Source organism: Artemia sp. Qi Xiang Cuo, chromosome 1 (genome assembly GCF_049724085.1).
Source record: "Artemia sp. Qi Xiang Cuo chromosome 1, ASM4972408v1, whole genome shotgun sequence".
Taxonomy (NCBI): Eukaryota; Metazoa; Arthropoda; class Branchiopoda; order Anostraca; family Artemiidae; genus Artemia; species Artemia sp. Qi Xiang Cuo.
Window position 1 is genome coordinate 18,824,830 of NC_142794.1, and position 16,954 is coordinate 18,841,783.

The 16,954-nt window shown below is 34.0% G+C and overlaps 1 long non-coding RNA gene across 1 annotated transcript in view; it reads right to left on the minus strand.

Annotated features, from left to right (window-relative positions):
- Positions 1-1,373: 1,373 nt before the first annotated feature.
- LOC148956079 (uncharacterized) overlaps positions 1,374-16,954 on the minus strand; it is a 32,139-nt gene continuing 16,558 nt past the window's right edge. Inside the window, exons 2-3 of the long non-coding RNA XR_016142192.1 lie at positions 6,104-6,161; positions 1,374-1,424 (exon numbers count right to left, since the gene is read on the minus strand). This is a non-coding gene — a long non-coding RNA (uncharacterized LOC148956079). The remainder of the gene's footprint in view (positions 1,425-6,103; positions 6,162-16,954) is intronic.

A 16,954-nucleotide genomic window follows, 5' to 3' on the forward strand; every position in this document is an offset into this window, starting at 1 on the left:
TCTGATGGTGTGATTTTCATTAAGATTCTATGACTTTTAGGGGGTATTTCCCCCTTTTTTCAAAAATAGGGCAAATTTTCTCCGGCTCGTAATTTTTGATTATAGGACTAAACTTGATGAAGCTTATATGTTTAAAATCAGCATAAAAATCCGATTCTTTTAATGTATCTATTGTTTTCAAAATTTCGTTTTTTAGAGTTTCGGTTACTATTGAGCCGGGTCGCTCCTTACTTACAGTTTGTTATCACGAATTGTTTGATATAGATCATTCTGATGGACTTTGTCCTAAGGAGCACAGCAAAGGCACTGGGAGAACACATAATTAAATGGGGAAGTGAAACTTTCCAAGGCTGATCATTTAAGCATCCTAAATAAAAATTTTAGCAACATGAATGAATTTTTAGAAGTTTTTGAGAGTTCAGGGTGCAAGAATAGATTTGAAAATTAAAGTTAAATGACTAAGTCGCTAAGACTAGGAGTAAGTGAAGGTGGAGAGGTGAAGTTGGGCAACAATTAAATTAACATAAGTTGGGCGCAAAACCCCTATGCCTTCCCAAGGCCAGAAAAACATTTGCACTTTACTAAAAAATACAAATGAATGTGCATTGTCGGTTTAATATACATATACTGATATTTAGTAATCAAAATGTTAATATTACTTGATTTATTAAATTTATAAAAGTAAAAACATTTATATTTTTTTCAGTAAAGCGCAAATTTTGTTCTGGCCTTGGGAAGGCATAGGGGTTTTGCGCCCAACTTATGTTATTTTCTGCTCTTTTTGAGTTTGACTCGGTTATTTATTGTAATTTCTGTTGGTTTTGGGTTTCATTTATTTATCGATGCTGATTTGTGGTAGTTTCACGCTTGGTAGATTATTTGATTTTATTTTTGCTCATTTTTTGTTTAATGGAGTTCTTTACTTTTCTTTGAAAAACTTATTTTATGGAAAGTTTTTTTATTTAATCAGTAAAGAAGGTGGGTGCAGTGAAGATGTTACTTAGAATTGGAGGTATTTAACAGAACTGGATACAGTCTAGAAGGTATAGGACAGAGTGGGAGGCAAAAATTGCATACACTAGCTATAAAAAGTGCGCAAACATTTCAGAAAAGGTGAAGGTGGCGCCATAATTAAGAAAAAACTAATCTTAGAAGCTGGTAGCGTATGCATCTGTTTTGAAAAACTGAAATGGCGATAGTGTGCATATAGAAAGAAAAAATTAGAAAATACCAAAAAAAAAAAAATCAGAAAAAGTAAAGGTGACGATATAATTGTAGAAAACTGATCTTAGGAGCATTAAATTCGTTCAAGATAATCAAAAATATAACGACAAGTAACTTTTGAACTCATGAAAAACAATCGTGAATACTCACATTTCTGGTGTGCTTTCCAAAATCGAAATTGCCTCCACGGCATCTTCAAACTAAAAACAAAAAGACTTTATTTCAACTTCTGCATTTATCTGTTCAGGCAGGTACTATGCAATGGAGGGACTTCAGTCCCCCCAGCCTTATATTTTACAATTGGCACAGAAACTGTTATTTTTTTTTAATATTTTCTTCCTATGAATGTTTACGTTCTTTTTATAATAATACATTAGTTCACATGTTTTTGCGTTTTTTTTTTCAAACCCCGCTCAGCAATTAATCTTAGCGTAAATATATTTTTCTAAGTAAAAATTATTTATTTCAAGTATACTGATTGATTTGTTCTTTAGACCTGAACAAGGCCCTGAACTACCTTCCTGTATGCAATTATCCTTCATAAATTATTTGTTTTCATTTTTTTCAATAAATAAAAAACAGAAAAGGTTTATTTCTAAAGTTGTTTGAAAAAGTTTGATTTCCAACTTTTCTAGATTAAAGCATTTAATTATCCTGAGCAATCTTCTTATATGCAGCATTTATACAGAATGCTTGTATTAAAATTATTTACAATTATATTATATTATTAATTATTTATATTTATATTATATTATTTATACTGTATACAGTTACGCTTTAGTTGTTTTCGTTTCTTTTGAACAGATAAAAAATATTTTTCATATTAAGAAAAAAAATTCCATTTAAAGTACCTTACAGTATGACTCTTCAATATACTTTGCAATGAAATTATGTAAAATACGAAGAAAATACGGACCTATGATTCAAATGCGTGCCTTCTAATCAGGGAGGCCAAGTGTTGGCTCAAAGAAATAGGCATTCTCCATGAAAAGCTCAGAAAAATACCTCTTAATATAACTTTTCAATGTGTTTTGCAACAAAATTTTACAAATTACGAAGAATTTTTTTTAAGGCTAAGTTAAAAATTTGATTTCCAGATTAAATCATTTAAGCAATCGTACACCATGTTTGACGATTTCATGTTTGACGATTATCAAACTCTAATTTTTCTGCCGAAACTTTCAATTACGCGAATGTATTTTGGATCGATCAGAAAGAGTATGCTCTGAAACTAATAGAAGATAGTGCCTATGAATGTCTGTCTGTCTTGAAATCGCTGTAAGTTTTTTTTTTCAAGTTTATGCAAAGTGTTTCTAAGAAGTAAAATTACAATTAACCTAACGTCTAAAGTCTTCTTCGAACTAATTGAAAAACAAAGAATTCGGGTACATTTTCCCTTCCTTCTCCTCTCAAGTTTTCTGCATAATCAAATTACTTTAATGTAAATCAACCATTTAGTGCAAAAAAAAAAATACTTGATTTCATGTTTTGGCTGACTTTTGGCTTTACTGGCTTTGTCCTCCCCCTGAATATTTTATCAATTGTACATAAAAAGACTAAGATTTTTTTGCAATTTTGCAATCCTTCCTACAGACTTTTACGGCTTTTTCCCATAATACCCTATAACTAACCTGGTTTTTGCGTTTTTTCAAATTCCCCCCCCCCCATCGCAACTAATTCTTGAGTAAACATAAGTTTCTAAGTAAACCTAAGTATTAAAAGTATATTGTATTGACAGTAGTAGCCACGAGGGACACAAATAGGCAATCGATAATTATTTTCTTTTGATAATAAACTGATTTCTTAAAGATATAGTAGGTTTTAGCTACTTCTATACTACACCCACTTTTTTCTTATCTGATATTAGGTTACAATTCATTATTTTTGTTGTTGTTTTTGTTTTACAAGTGTAAATGTTCGCGTTTTTCGTTTTCGTTTTTCCAGTTGTTCTCCGTCCTTTCGTTGGTTTTTGCATGTGGTTTCTCAATTCCATCAAAACAAAACAGGCCAATTTTCACAGGAAATGCAGGAGAAACCAACATGCCCAAAAAAAAAAATAACCAAAACCATGTAAACAATAATAACAAAGACAAAGATCTTTCTATGCGCTAAGACTTTGCAATCAAATAAACAGAAATTATTCCGTATATGAAAGAGGCTTTCTACTCCTCAACACCTCGCTCTTTACGCAAAAGTTTGACTCTTTGTCACTACTCTACTTTTTAAAGTAATAAAAAAACTTTAGCGTAAAGAGCGAGGTGTTGAGAAGGGGACAGTCCCTTTCATATACGGAATAATTTCTCTTCCGTTAAAGTTTTAATATCGCTCCTTTCTTTCAGTTGAAAAAACTTGTTTAATTTAATTTCTGATTGTTTTTTTAATAATGCCGAGAGATCCAGCTCCAACTCCATGGGAAAATCCCCCTCCCCAGGGAATCCTCTAGACAATTCAATCCCGGAAAAAATTTACCCCAGACAATTACCCTTAACATCTCCACACGTAAAATTGAGTCGGTAAAGAGAAAGTAAGACAAATAAAAGAATATCGTATAGGAATTCTGGCATATTCCCCCAGTGTAAAATTCTCCCCATGGAAAATCCCCGCAGAAGAAAATTCACCGGTCCCCACCCGAAAAATATAGGCACACTTCCCAATAACAAATAGTATATGTCTACAACGGGCAAATTTTATAACTTGAAGACCTATCCCAAGGGACTGTGGGGGAGGGGGTCAAGTTATCTCCACAGGCAAAGTTTTTAGATTTTTCAACTATGCAGAAAAAAACGGCTATTTATAAATTTTGATCGGAAAATTTTGGGGGATGGGGGGCTTGGGAGGGAGCTAGTTGCCCTTCAATCTTTTTGGTCACTTAAAAAAGTCACTAGAGCTTTTAACTTCCGTTTGAATGAGCCCTTACCCGATATTCTAGGACCATTGGTTCGATACAACCACCCCTGAAAAAAAAAACAAAAAAAAAACACGCATGATCAACCGTGATCATTCTTCTGGCAAAAATACAAAATCCTACATTTTTGCAGATATGAGCTTGAAACATCTACAGAGGGGTTCTCTGATACGCTGAATCTGATGGTGTGATTTTCATTATTTATTTTTTTTACTTTTAGGGGGTGTTTCCACCCTTTTTCGAAAATAATGCAAATTGCCTCAGACTCGCAGCCTTTGATGGGTAACACTAAGCATAATGAATCTTATATATTCGGAATCAGTATAATAAGGCGATTCTTTTGATATATCTATCGATATTATAACTCTATTTTTAGACTTTCGGTTACTATTGACCCGCTCCTTGCAAAACAGTTCGTTTCCACGAACTGTTTGATGTACATATTTTTCAAAACATTAGTTTGAATATTTTTTTTGCAAAAATTTTTTTTAACAATCTGGGGGGGGATAATGTTTTGTTTTTTTGTTGTTATTTTTCCAATGATAATATAAAAAAGGTGACTTCTCAGTGAAATTACAATTGTTATTTTTTTCGAAACATAAGATGAGCAGAAAGGTCTATGGAAGGGAGGGTTAGATGCCCCCCTCCAATTGGCGCCAATGCCTGACATTAATATTACAAAAACGAAACTACAGTGCTTCAGCAACTTTATTTTTACCCTTTCATATCAGCCTTTCAGACTCATTAAAACCCAATTTCAGGATTTTACTGTATCTGTTTTGCCCTAAATTAATACTATAGATAGAAAAAGAGTGATGTGTAGAAATTGGCAGAATAATAATTGTATTAATAAAAGCATGTGGTGCAAAAAGAGCCGTACCTGAAATAGTCATGCACGGAAGTTGTTTGTTACATTAATTTATGATAAAAATAAAAGAGTTCCACCTCGAGCATTCATGGCGCATAGGGTGCATATATTTTTCAAGGGAATTTGTCCAACCAACGGATCCCCTTCCCCACTTGCTCTGCAGCAGCTGGGATTGAACTCCGGTCCCGTGTTGTCGAGCAGAAATCAGTCCAGTCCGCTGCCACAGGTTACATTAATTGATTGGAAATAATCTCAAGCTTTAAAAACCTAACATTTGTTTTCCAATGCAAAACACTCAATCAACGAGAAGTCACATTTGCAAAATACGATTACTAAAGAGTTCTAAGTGCTAATCCTTATTAGTAGCAAATCTTCTTTGAACATTCAAAGGTAAAACCTAATCAATTATTTTGACCTATAAAACAGATTAAAATACGGCTTGAAAATATCTGTAATATATAAAATATATGTAAACACATAAAATAATTAAAAAAATATATAAGCATATTAATAAATATAAAATAAATACTAAAAATACACAAAATATAAAATAAAGTAGTATATAGAAATAATACTGCCTTAAAAAACAGAGACAAGAACATCGGCGTCAGTTATGAGCGGCTAATTTGTATATTGTAATAAATATTTTGAATATATAATATGTAAGTAAATATTTAGAATAATAAAGATATAAATAAATAATTAGAAATAAAATATAAATAATAGGCTATATAAAAATTAAAATTTCTTAAAAAATGGAGAAGGAAGTTAAACTAGTTTCGGTTATGAATGGCTAATTTAGCAGTTAATGGTTATTGCATTAAAAGAATGTTTTAAATACATAAGGCGAAGGAGGAAACATTGCCATCACAAGATATAGATGGGTCTGTGTCTCCAACACAGCAGCCCCCGCCTCTTAAGGAAGTGTCCTATGAACCTCCCCTCAACAGAGTGGTAATTTACAACAGTAAAACAAAGAAGGGCAAATAAACTACCTCTTCATCAGCCATCGTAAAACAATGAAAGGGCAAAGTAAAACAATGAAGGGCAACGTAAACAAAGGGCAATGTAAAACAAGTAAAAAAATGAAGGGCAAATAAACTCACCACTACCTCTTCATCAGCCATCGTTGCACAGATCAAATATGAGATTCACGAGAGAGTTCTAAAATAAATATAAATAAATCAATATAAATGACAGCACTGATTGGTCGAACTTGAAACTGGAAAAAGATTTAATATTCAACCTTTTCACATCTTCATACCGGGTTTAATTTATTGTTTTACCAGTAGTAACGCGGTAGAATATTCAGTTAGTAACGATGATCATTTTGCAGAAAAAAAAATGATAGATCAATGCGAGCTTAGAATATATACTATTTTAATGCCTAAGCCATCCTCTACCAACAGAACCATACCTTAAATATTTTGGCATAGTTTTCAAATAAATTACTGTTTGGACGAGTTTCACCAAAAATAGTCAATTAATTAGAGTATTGTAGGTAGCCTATAATATTTATTAGGTTCATCCCCGCCAAACACAATCCTTTTACGGTTCATATCATGTTTCTGAGCCATAAGTGGCACACTTCCAAGCCACAATGGTTCACCGCACCATGCATGGTAAACTTAACACCTTGCAATTTTGTAATTATCAAATTTAAGCAAAATTTTGCTAAGCATCGTGACGAGTTCCCCCAGAATGAAATGATTTGCATGTCAACATTTAGTCATCACTTGAAAATTCTTTAAGAACCTAAGTAGAAAAGTTGCATCCCAGATTCACACCAACACAAATTGGAAAAAATAGAAGTAGGATCAGAACTTCCTCCTCCTCCTCTCCCCCCAGAAAAATCCCCCCATAAAAATTGAAATATAATTTTTTTTTTTATTGTGAGACTACTGTAAAAGGATCGGTTCCGAGGCTTGATCGTCTCTCCCAGTAGAGGGGGGTCTTATACTCCCGTACCCACACCATATATGGGCATAGAATACTGTCAGTACACCAAATAAGGGCATAGAGTCATTAGGGAGAATACGTGGTTAATGGGGTCAATGACCTCTTTTTTCCAAGGTCGATTTATTTGATGTTTCTATGTGTAATAACTCCGGGACGAAGGTTGCACATGCGCATTGAATTCTAACGGGAACAATGTTATTGATTGCGTAATCGAAGGGGAAGTGAATTTCCGAGAAATTGATTGCGTAATCGAGGGGGAAGTGAATTTCCGAGAACTTGATTGCGTAATCGATCGCGAATGTCAAGGTGTCCAGAAATAGTATTTGTTGTTGTTATTCGAGCCAGATGTTATGAGGTTCCCGGAAACAGTTAATGACACTTCCTTCCTGTTCGAGGCAGATGTTATGATCCAGAAATAGTATTTGTTGTTGTTGCTCTCGAGCCCAATGTTATGACTTTCCCAGAAACAGTTAGATCACGTGTTTCCTTCTCAGCCAATCAGCGAGTCGGATACATCCTCCTTCTCAGCCAATCAGAGACCTGCTTACATATGATTTTCCCCCTTACATAACAATCCACCCTTGAGATTTCGTATATAACGGGTGTGCAATGTGATTCAATTATCAGAAAGTATTTTGACGCTGTGTAAACAACAATGGATAAATTTGATGAACTTGAAGCCTTGGCAACTTCAATTTACCATGTAAGTACATTTTTTATTTTCAAACGAATTTTCCATGGACATCCTTCCCTCTTTATTTCCAGCTAAATCCCCCTCCCTCCACCATTGTTTTACAACCCCAAATTCTCGCAAAAAGAAATAGCATTTCGATAAATTCCTTCCCTCTATATTTCCAGCTAAATCCCCCTCCCTCCACCATTGTTTTACAATCCCAAATTCTCGCAAAAAGAAATACTTTTTTCGATAAATTCCTTCCCTCTATATTTCCAGCTATATCCCCCCTCCCGCCCCCAGTTTTTTACAATCGCAAATTCTCGCAAAAAGAAATACCATTTCAATAAATTCCTTCCTTCTATATTTCCAGCTAAATCCCCCTCCCTCCACCATTGTTTTACAATCCCAAATTCTCGCAAAAAGAAATAATTATCCTTCCCTCTATATTTCCAGCTAAATCCCCCCCCACCATTGTTTTACAATCCCAAATTCTCGCAAAAGAAATACCATTTCGATAAATTCCTTCCCTCTATATTTCCAGCTAAATCCCCCCCCCCCCACAAACCATACTCAATGCAAAACGTATATATATTCCTATACCCTCAAACCCTCCCCCCTCCCCAACAAACCTAACCACCAAACAATCTTTATATTCAGCTAAAATGTAAATATATTCCTTTACCCTCAAACCCCCCCCCCCCAACAAACCATACTGAATGCAAAACGTAAATATATTCTTTTACCCTCAAAACCTAACCACCCCCCTATTGTCTTACAACCCCATCGCAAAAAGAAATACTTTTTTCGATAAATTCCCTCTCTCTATATTTCCAGCTAAATCCCCCCCCAAAAAAACCATACAATCTTTATACTCAATGTAAATATATTCCTTTACCCTCAACCCCCCCCCCAAAAAACCATACTCAATACAAAACGTAAATATATTCCTTTACCCTCAAACCCCCCCCCCAAACCATACAATCCTTATAGTCAATGTAAATATATTCCTTTACCCTCAAAACCTACCCCCCCCCACAACAAACTATACAATCCCAAATTCTAGCACAAAGAAATTCTCTTTTCGATAAATTCCTTCCCTCTATATTTCCAGCTAAACCCCCCCCCCCCCAACAAACTATACTGAATGCAAAACGTAAAATATATTCATTTTACCCTCAAAACTTCACCACCGCAAAAAGAAATACGTTTTTGATAAATTTGGCCTTTCTGTAAGCCGTATCAACTTCTGCATATCTCTTAGCTATTAACCGCTCTGGTTTTGACACAAGGCTCTATGCAAGGTTAAAATTAGAAGTCACCCTTTTTCCGGTTTACAAACACGGTAGCCAAAGGGTTTCTCCGTCAAATTAAAACACTTTTAAGCAATAATTAGAATTGTAGTTTCGTAACCTGTATGGAAGGAGAGAAACAGATTAAGTTTAACAATATATTTAGGGCATTATGTGAAAGGGGGAAGGGGGCAATACATCGCTTCTAACAGCTTCGTTGTAAGTAAAAGTAAGGGGGATTCTGTGTATAGACATGTACGCCCATTGACACGAAAACTAATGTGTAAATATATAATTTTTTCAAGCCTTCAATAAAGTTTCTTTTATATTCCCAGGCGTGAATCCAGGATTTTTGTTGGGGGTTAGCGCTTTTATTAGAAATAGAAAAGATTATTGCTTCTTCATCATTTATTGATTTTAGCTATAAAATTTCAATAAAAGCTAGTGAGTTATGCCTTTCGCTTGAATAAAAACCTGAACCTTCATATAATAATGCTTTGACTTATTCCCGAGAAAAGTTGAATTAATTATAATCAAACTATGATTTTCAGAGTTTAGGTTGCTTTCGACAAAGATTTCTCCTTTACATACGGAAATTTCCACAAGATGATTGATCCATGCCCCTTCTAAATGTGATAGAAGCTACTACACCCTGCTTCAATCTCTTTTACATATTCAAACTGAATTTTCGTATAACAATGCTTTGAGTTATTCCTCAGAAAATTGACCCCTCTAAATATTTACTCAGAGGAGCGGGTGCTGAAATGTAAAACGTTACCTATTTGCCTATCATTTTCACAGTTTTCAAGTTGAGATCCTTGAACACACTCCCTCCTTCTCAGTTTATTCTATGAAAGTGAGCTGTATTTGTTAGAGTTTCAGAATCATTACATATTTATTTAATTTAAGAACTTTTTTTTTCAGATATAATAATGTTTGGTGTGATTGACACGGAATATATTGGTCTGAAATATTCCTAAACTGGCATCATTTTCGAAGCAGCTTTCTTACTCATAGACCACCAACGACGTGAAATTCATTGCTATAAATGGAACATCAGATACAATATGTATAAGTACGAGAAAAACAGATGGGGTCCTACACTAAATATTATAAATCGAAATGGCTTTTACGCTAAAACTATACGAGCACATAATGAAAATGACTATAAAATACAACATGTACAAGAAGAAATTCGGGAAATATGCAGTTTTTTCGGTGTGCAAGCTGTTTATGTTAAGGGAAACGTGCCAACTGATAAACTCTTGCTAGAAAAATGTGATAAAAACATAGCATTATTCAATTTAGAAGACTTCAAATGTGAGAAGTACCCACATTCAGTCCATGACCCAGAAGATGAAGTTAGATATTTCGCTCAGTGGATACCGGAAAAGATACCTGACATGGAAAAATGCATCAGATATCCAAAGTCCTAAACTTGCTCCTCCTCATATCAAATGGATTAAGCTTCTTTTTTTAATATGTCATTATTTTTCAAATGTTTTTAAATATGTTTAAGCAATAAATATCTTAAGCCTCAACCGTTTTTATTCTTTAGAAAAATCCGTCGCCATGAAAATTATACTTTCAGATTCAACAGGTCAGGGAAAAAGCTTTCAGATTCAACATGTAGGAGAACCCTAAATTCTCATCCCTAAAAAGGTAAGTTAACACTAAACTCTGAAAGTAGTTTTATGATATTACAATGTCATAGCCAACTGCTCAGGGAACAAACTTTCAGGTTCAGCAGGTAGGAGAAACCTAAATGCTCATCACTAAAAAAAAGGTCTTTAAACAATCAACGCTAAAAGAATTTATCTGAAATTACACTTTCAGATACAACAGGTAAGGTAACAAGATTTCAGGTTCATCATGTAGGAGAACCCTAAATGCTAATCCCTAAAAAAGGTAAGTTAACCCTAAACGCTTAAAGAATTTTTCTGAAATCCCACTTTCAGATTCAACATGTAGGAGAACCCTAAATGCTCATCCCTAAAAAGGTAAGTTAACCCTAAACGCATAAAGAATTTCTCGGAAATCACACTTTCAGGTTAGGTTAGGTAGGACCCCGACCCCACTACCACAACCCCAAACGGTTCCAATCCCCCATACCCCAAACCCCCACGAAGCCCTCCGGGCCACAAAGGGTCCCCAAGCACCCCAAAGACCACCGGGCTCCCAAAGGACCCCCGGACACCCAAAGGCCCACACCCGGTCCCCAAAGGTCCACCGGACTCCCAAAGGACCAATCGGCCCTCAAATCCCCCCGCCCAGCCCCCCCAAGGCACGCTCCGGGCCGCCCCAAGACCCACCGGGGACCCAAAAGACCACCGGGCCCCCAAAGAGTCCACCGGACCCCAAAAGACCCCTGAGTCCCCATTTTTTAATACTTTTTATGGCTTTATTATATCTTTTCAGGACAAACTATTTTGTTAATGTCCATCCTAAACCCTTTTTACAAGTTGAAGTACCCACCACTTAACCTTACTTTACAGCTCTTGAATGATCCAACACCAAGCAATACTTTTCAAAGACATTCCAGAACAAGTTCTTTTCTTAATGTTCCTCCTAAACACATTTTACAAGTTGACTTCATCATCCTTTTTACCATAACTTTAGTATACTACTTTTTTGAATGATCCAACACCAGGCAATACTTCTCAAATGACATTTCAGAAACTAATTTTCACATTGATGTGAAGGAAAGTTCAAGTTCTTTTCCTAACTATCCATATGAAAAGAAATAAGTTACATATCAATTCAATTTTTTCATGAAAAAATTAAATTTTTCCACTTCAGTTCAGATTTTTCTCAAAGAGATGGAAAAATTTAAAATTACCGTTCTAAATTTTTCATAGAAGATGCACAAAGTTCAAGTTCTCTTCTGAATTTTACCAAATAACACAATTCAATTCTAATTTCTCCAGAGAAAATTAAAAATCTTCCTCTGCAGTTCATAATTTCACAAAGACACAAAGAAATTTTAATTTCTCCTCTGAATTTTTGTAGAGTAAAGAAAAAGTTATCATATGATTGTGATTATTTTCCATGAAGATAAAAAGTTTCATTTTAATTCTAAATTTTCTTAAATTCAGTTCCGACCATTCTCAAAGAGATCAAAAATTTAAAGTTATGTTCTAAATATTTTCCCGGGGGAAGAAAACTTCAATTTCAATTCTGAATTTTCTCAATGAAAATGAAATAAGTTTTTGATCATTTCTATTTTCACAAAATAAATATATAAATTTTCCACTTCAGTTCAGATTTTTCTCAAAGAGATGAAGAAATACAAAATACTCTTCCAAATTTTTCATAGAAGTTAAAAAAGTTCAAGTTCTCTTCAGAATTTTACCAAAGAACACAATTCAATTCTAATTTCACCAGAGAAAACAAAATCTTCCACTTCAGTTCTTTATTTCACAATGACATAAAGAAATTTAAAGTTCAATTCCAAGTTTTTGGGTACACAAAATCAGAAAAATGTTCAATGTTCCTTTAGTACCTACGCAATTAGGCTAAAAATGAAGATATTTATGCACAGTTTCAACTCGATATGGATTTTCTTTCGAAAAAACACAAAATCAGAAAAAATGTTCAATGTTCCTTTAGTACCTACCCAATTAGGCTAAAAATGAAGATAATTATGCTCAGTTTCAACTCGCTATGGATTTCCTTGCGAAAACACAAAAAATCAGAAAAAATGTTATATTTTAAATGAGTAACTACAATATAAGACTAAAAATTAATATATTTATGAACAGTTTCAACTCTCTATTTCTATGATTTATAAATACAAGATATTTACTTGATAAAACACAAACAAAAAAAGAAAAAAAAATGTTATATTTTAATATTGAAACTAAGCACTTAGGCTAAAAAAGAAGATATTTATGCACAGTTTCAACTAGCTATGTCTAAGTTTGATAGAGACAATATATTTTCTCGCCAAAACACAAACAAAATAAGAAAAAATGTTCAATATTACTTTATTAACTTCGCAATTAGGATAATAATGAAGATATTTATGCTGCGTTTCAACTATGTATGTCTAAGTTATATATAGAAAATCTACTTTCTTTCGAAAACAGCAAATAACAAAAAATGTTAAATGATAATGTAGTACCTGTGAAATAAGGGTAAAAATGAAGATATTTATGACGAGTTTAAACTAGCTATGGCTAAGATTGCTAAAGACAAGGTATTTCCTTGCAAAAACACAAACAAAATCAGAAAAATGTTCAATGTTCCTTTAGTACCTACGCAATTAGACTAAAAATGAAGATATTTATGCAGAGTTTCAACTATCTATGGCTAACTTTGCTAAAGACAAGCTATTTTCTTGCGAAAACACACATAATCAGAAAAAATGTTCAAAGTTCCTTTAGTATCTACACCCTTAGTATAAAAATAAAGATATTTATGCTAAGTTTCAACTCGCTATGAATAAGTGTGATAAAGACCATCTATTTTCTAGCGAAAACACACACAAACTCAGAAAAAATGTTAATAGTTCCTTTACTACCTTCTCAATTAGAAAAAAAATGAAGATATTTATGCAGAGTTTCAAATATATATGTCTAAGTTTGCTAATGACAAACTATTTTATTGATAAAACATACTAAATCATAAAAAATGTTAAATTTTCCATTAGTACATACGCAATTAGGCTAAAAATTAAGATATTTATGCACAGTTTCAACTAGCTATGGATTTTCTTGCGAAAACACACAAAATCAGAAAAAATATTGTTAGGTTAGGTTAAGTTAGATTAGGTTAGCCTACGTACGCGCGCAGCTAGGTTAGGTTAGGTTGGATTAAGTTAGGTTAGGTTAAGTTAGGTTAGGTTAGATTAAGTTAGGTTAGGCTAAGTTAGGTTAGATTAAGTTAGGATAGGTTAGATTATGTTAGGTTAGGCTAAGTTAGCCTACGGCCGCGCGCGTACGTAGGCTAACCTACCCTAACATAACTTAACCTAACCTAACTAAATATATTCTAACCTAACTTAACCTAACCTAACTTAATCTAACCTAACGTAATTTAACCTAACATAACTTAACCTACCCAAATCTAACCTACCTGCGAGTGTACGAAGGCTAACCTAATCTAACTTAACCTAACCTAAAAATATATTTTCTAATTTTGTGTGTTCTCGCAAGAAAATAGCTTTTCTTTAGCAAACTTAGTCATAGCTAGTTGAAACGGTGCATAAATATCTTCATTTACATCATAATTGCTTAGGTACTAAAGGAATATTGAATATTTTTTATGATTTTGTGTTTTCGCAAGAAAATAGCTTGTCTCTAGCAAACTTAGACATAGATAGTTGAAACTCTGCATAAATATCTTCATTTTTAGTCTAATTGCGTAGGTACAAAAGGAACATTGAACATTTTTTTCTGATTTTGTTTGTGTTTTCGCAAGGAAATAGCTTGTCTTTAGCAAACTTAGCCATAGCGAGTTGAAACTGAGCATAAATATCTTCATTTTTAGTCTTATTGTGTAGGTAATAAATGACCATTTAAAATTTTTCCTGATTGTTTGTGTTTTCGCAAGGAAATAGCTTGTCTTTATCAAACTTAGCCATAGCGAGTTGAAACTGTGCATAATTATCTTCATTTTTAGACTAATCGTGTAGGTACTAAAGGAACATTGAACATTTTTTTCTGATTTTGTGTGTTTTCGCAATAAAATAGCTTGTCTTTAGCAAACATAGCCATAGCGAGTCGAAACTGTGCATAAATATCTTCATTTTTAGCCTAAATGCGTAGGTACTAGATGAACATTGAAGATTTTTCTGATTTTGTGTACCGAAAAACTTAGAATTGAACTTTAAATTTCTTTATGTCATTGTGAAATAAAGAACTGAAGTGGAAGATTTTGTTTTCTCTGGTGAAATTAGAATTGAATTGTGTTCTTTGGTAAAATTCTGAAGAGAACTTGAACTTTTTTAACTTCTATGAAAAATTTGGAAGAGTATTTTGTATTTCCTCATCTCTTTGAGAAAAATCTTAACTGAAGTGGAAAATTTTTATATTTATTATGGAAAAAAAGAAATGATCAAAAACTTATTTCATTTTCATTGAGAAAATTAAGAATTGATATTGAACTTTTCTTCCCCCGTGACAATATTTATAACATAACTTTAAATTTTTGATCTCTTTGAGAATGGTCAGAACTGAATTTAAGAAAATTTAGAATTAAAATGAAACTTTTTATCTTCATGGAAAATAATCACAATCATAGGATAACTTTTTCTTTCCTCTACAAAATTCAGAGGAGAAATTAAAATTTCTTTGTGTCTTTGTGAAATTATGAACTGCAGAGGAAGATTTTTATTTTCTCTGGAGAAATTAGAATTGAATTGTGTTCTTTGGTAAAATTCAGAAGAGAACTTGAACTTTTTGCATCTTCTATGAAAAATTTAGAACAGTAATTTTAAATTTTTCCATCCCTTTGAGAAAAATCTGAACTGAAGTGGAAAATTTTTATTTTTTCTTGAAAAAATTTAATTGATATGTAACTTATTTCTTTTCATATGGATAGTTAGGAAAAGAACTTGAACTTTCCTTCACATCAATGTAAAAATTAGTCTCTGAAATGTCATTTGAGAAGTATTGCCTGGTGTTGGAGCATTCAAAAAGTAGTATACTAAAGTTATGGTAAAAAGGATGAGGAATTCAACTTGTAAAATGGGTTTAGGAGGAACATTAAGAATGGAACTTGTTCTGGAATGCCTTTGAAAAGTATTGCTTGGTGTTGGAGCATTCAAGAGCTGTAAAGTAATGTTAAGGGATGGGTACTTCAACTTGTAAAAAGGGTTTAGGATGGACATTAACAAAATAGTTTGTCCTGAAAAGATATAATAAAGCCATAAAAAGTATTAAAAAATGGGGACTCAGGGGTCTTTTGGGGTCCGGTGGACTCTTTGGGGGCCCGGTGGTCTTTTGGGGTCCCCGGTGGGTCTTTGGGAGGCCCGGAGAGGGCCTTTGGGGGTCTGGGGAGGGGGTATTTGAGGACCGATTGGTCCTTTGGGAGTCCGGTGGACCTTTGGGGACCGGGTGTGGGCCTTTGGGTGTCCGGGGGTCCTTTGGGAGCCCGGTGGTCTTTGGGGTGCTTGGGGAACCTATGCGGCCGGGAGGGCTTCCTTCGGGGTGGGGGTAGGGGGGGTGGGAACCCTTTGGGGTTGTGGTAGGGGGGTCGGGGTCCTACCTGACCTAACCTGAAAGTGTAATTTCAGAGAAATTCTTTATGCGTTTAGGGTTAACTTACCTTTTTAGGGATGAGCATTTTGGGTTCTCCTACATGCTGAATCTGAAAGTGGGATTTCAGAGAAATTATTTAAGCGTTTAGGGTTAACTTACCTTTTTTTTAGGGATGAGCATTTAGGGTTCTCCTACATGCTGAACCTGAAAGCTTTTTCCCTGACCTGTTGGATCTGAAAGTGTAATTTCAGAGAAATTCTTTAAGCGTTTAGGGTTAACTTACCTTTTTTTTAGGGATGAGCATTTAGGGTTCTCCTACATGCTGAACCTGAAAGTGTGTTCCCTGACCTGTTGGATCTGAAAGTGTAAGTTCAGAGATATTATTTCTGCGTTTAGGGTTAACTGACATTTTTAGGGATGAGCATTTAGGGTTCTCCTACATGTTGAATCTGAAAGCTTTTTCCCTGACCTGTTGAATCTGAAAGTATAATTTTCATGGCGACGGATTTTTCTAAAGAATAAAAACGGTTGAGGCTTAAGATATTTATTGCTTAAACATATTTAAAAACATTTGAAAAATAATGACATATTAAAAAAAGAAGCTTAATCCATTTGATATGAGGAGGAGCAAGTTTAGGACTTTGGATATCTGATGCATTTTTCCATGTCAGGTATCTTTTCCGGTATCCACTGAGCGGAAATATCTAACTTCATCTTCTGGGTCATGGACTGAATGTGGGTACTTCTCACATTTGAAGTCTTCTAAATTGAATAATGCTATGTTTTTATCACATTTTTCTAGCAAGAGTTTATCAGTTGGCACGTTTCCCT